A 3,794-nucleotide genomic window follows, 5' to 3' on the forward strand; every position below is an offset into this window, starting at 1 on the left:
CAAGTGATGGAGTTTTTCAACTTGAATGCTGCACAATGAACTCTAGTAGATACTTCCTAACATCCAATCCTTGAATGTACTTGGCTTAAAGCACTCAAAAAGGCCCTTAACAATGCTAAAAGATAGCAGAAACTAGTCTGACTTTTGATTGAATTGAATGGCTTTAATAGATAGATATTTTTGGGTTGTCACATCTAGCTAGATGAAGCTCAAGGTGATGACTTGATACCTTCAAATGATGATAAACTGAGGTAGACTTCAGATCCCCAACTGTTCCTTGCTCAAAGCTTCTTGATCTTTAAGCCTTTCCTCACCAAGATCCACCTTTCAAGCTTAAACACACAAGTATGGAGAGAAAATGGAGATTTAGGGTTTCTGGACTCACAGGGGCTGTAAGGGAAGGCCAAGGAGGGCAGATGATCCTTTAAATAGGGTGCAAAACCCCGGGGATTAGGGTTTCACCCTCCAGCTCCAACTCGTCGAGTCACTCTTCCAACTCGGAGAGTTGGTCACTTAAATACGTGGCCCAAACCCGCTCTTACTTGACGAGTCAGGACATCCACTCGTCGAGTAGACCTTGAAACTTGAAGTTTAAAGTCATACTATCAATACCTGAGAATTGGAGCGTTACAGATGTTTTGTTTGTTGTATCATCATGGGAATGCCTTCAAAAGACTCAGTAAGGCCAGCAATTAGTTGCAAGACAAGGCGCCGATTTGAAACCGGTGAACCCACGTTAGAAAGTTGATCAAATAACATCTTGAGGGCTTGGCAGTATGCTGAACAGTTTGGGAAGTTGGCAAGTTTGGTGGTGACTACTTTGTGTTCGAGATAGAGTGCCCATTCGTTTTGATTATCTTGAAAAATATTTTCAAGGGCAGTCCAAGCTTAGTAGCAATGGAGTTGGGTTTAAGAACTGTTTGGAGGAGGTCATTTGAGATGGTGCTGTAAATCTATTTGATGACAATGGCATCAAGGAGACTCCAAAGTTCTTTAGACATGACTGGAGGAGTTTTTTTTGCCATCTACAGTAGTAGGAGGAGGAGTCGATTCAGCTATAGGTTGAATGTGATCAATTACTTCAAATGCATGGCAGTGAATCTTGAAGGGTTCGACCCATGGTGTATATTGTGCATTCTCTATCTCGAGAGTGATTGGAATAAAGTTCCGAATGTTGGTTATCATGAGAGCGGGGTGAAGTTTTTCAGCCATGTAAATCACAGGTTGAAGGAGAAGATAGAAAAGAAAGACAGAAAAGAAATATAAATCACAGGTTTGAAGGAGAAGATAGAAAAGAAGGAGGCTACGATTAGGGTTGGATGTAGATGCGCTCTGATACCATGAAAGTTGATAAGACGATCTTCCATATGTTATTCCACCAATCTTAATGGTCTTTATAATACAAGAATGCTTGGCCTAATATAAGTTAGAAAAATATTGAATTTCATCATTATACAAAATATACGGTTAATATAAAATATATGGCTAATAGTAATAGCTAGGATGTAAGCTTGTTATAGGTAACAATATTTAATCTTGAGCTTTTGACCCTTGAAGCATAAGCTGGAATGGTTTTTTTTTCTTCTGAAATTGTAAGTTTTATTTATTTATTTATTTATTTTGAATTCTCAGTTGGTTGAGAACGGTTTAGACTGGTCTCGGTGCCATGTCTATATAAAATGTAACATCAACTTATTCAAATTGTTCTTCTGCTCGTTGTTAAAACCAAACAAAATATGGCCTTTACAATTACGAAAACACAAATACGAAGCAATGGAAAAAAGGTACGTATATTTGATCCCTTTAAGATCCATCTTATTTTTAATCTCTTCTGAGTGTAGTGTGATTCAATGTACATTTTACCTTTCTATGATCTATTATCTCAACATATACACTAAACTCCTAACGTATACATATCTCTATCATCTCCATTACTCCAAACCCAAAACCAATCCTCCATCAAACATAATAAATCATACCAACTTCTAGCAACAAAGTATGAGGCACACACAGAACAACATCGGTTCCCCTACAATTCCTGCTCAAGAACGAATAAACAACATCAATGGCAAACTTCGCAAAAATCGATGAAGATTTCTTAGCCTTCGCATATGAATGCCCAAGTATATATGCAATCCCGGATTCCTGAGCTTTAAGTATCTGAATCGATTCATCTTTAAGAGCTGAATGAGTCTCTAAACACCCCACAAACGACTCCTCAATATCCTTCAACGAATTCACCATTTTTGTTTCATAATCTTGAAGCTTAAATGTAGGCCCACCGGGGACACTGACATCTACATCGAAATTTTCACTGTCTGTGTCCCAGTCTTTTCTTTTTGTTCCAACATACTCAACAAGAGCCGACTCGACACGATTTTCAAAATTGTAATTCTCTTGTAGGACGTCTTTCTAACCGTATCTAACAATGCATCTAAACATATGATACTCATGGGGCCCGACCCCACCCACGAGTATCCGCTCCGCGGCCCAAACATATGAGACTTGAATCGATTTCACACAAACGAATACCAAAACTTGGTGGAATGCGGTCAAGTTGGTGACAAAATGCCTCAAAATCGCGAGGATTCCTGTTATCAAATTTCTATAAACGAGCCCGATTCCCAGGACCCGCACCATCCCGAGGCTCGGGCCTAATGAGAGAATCCGGTTCATTGAGACTTTGCTTTCTAAATCGAATTCATGTTTTTTTTTAATTTTCCATAATTGCATACGAACATGATGGACATGAAGGTTAGTGAGAGGATGAGTGGGATCCATCCACCTTCTGGAACCTTGAAAAAGGCGGTTGAGAGGTAAAAGAGTTCGATTGATCCAATGAGTACAAGAAACAAAGCAACGGTTACAATATGCTACTTCCACACAATTATCATAACCATCGTCAATAAACAAGTTGTCACGAACATCACAGTGGTCACCGCTAGCCCTAACGGATTCAAAACCAGAAACTATTGCTCAATTTTGACTTTCGAGTTAAAAGCCAATAAATTGAAAAGGATGAATGATATGATACCATAAGAATGGCCAATCATTTTCATGTCCCGTAATCCGATCGTTACAACTAAACACAAGCTCAATAACATCCAATTTACCTCCGGGATGTGCACCTGTCTGTATATTTTTCTTGATGTATGAACGATTTTCACATGGGGAGCTCCAACTCGACGAGTTGGGGATCTCCAACTCAACGAGTAGGGCTGCCTGAATGAAACCCTAATTTCAGGGTTTTGTACCATATTTAAGGACCATAATGCCTCATTGTGGTCTCCCTCATTGCCCCCTCAGTCTAGTAAACCCTAATTCGTGAGCTTGAGCCCTCTTGAGTGTGTAGGAGTGAAAAGAGAGTGATTCTTTGGTGATTTCTTGAAGGAGTTGAAGTTGGAGGTGCTTGGTTGAAGGAAGAAGCTTTGGATCCAGGGGTTTCTCTGTTAAGGCAACTATATTAAGGTATGATTCTGCCATGCCCTCCATGGCCCTCAACTAATATTTGGCCTGCTCTTGAGCCCACATCATAAGTCTAGTTTACCCCCGGGGCCTACAACTTATGTCTGGCTTGCTCCAACCTAGTTAGTCCTCGGACTGAGATTCCAATGTTCAACCCTCAACACGAGTCTGACATGCCCTCCCTGTCCCTTAGCTCGTATCTGGAATGCTACTGAACCCTTAGTATGAGTCTGGCATGCCCTCCCTGGCCCTCAGCTCATATGTGGTATGCTCCAGGGTTTGTTGGCTACAACACGGAGCAATACAACCTCAACCCAACCCACACAATA

The 3,794-nt window shown here is 40.5% G+C and overlaps 1 pseudogene; it reads right to left on the reverse strand.

The window, feature by feature from the left end:
* Positions 1-1,959: 1,959 nt before the first annotated feature.
* On the reverse strand, positions 1,960-3,257 carry LOC145075419 (potassium transporter 1 pseudogene; annotated as a pseudogene).
* Positions 3,258-3,794: the final 537 nt, after the last annotated feature.

This window comes from Lactuca serriola, chromosome 9, assembly GCF_051521515.1.
Source record: "Lactuca serriola cultivar US96UC23 chromosome 9, Lser_US96UC23_V15, whole genome shotgun sequence".
NCBI classification, from domain to species: Eukaryota; Viridiplantae; Streptophyta; class Magnoliopsida; order Asterales; family Asteraceae; genus Lactuca; species Lactuca serriola.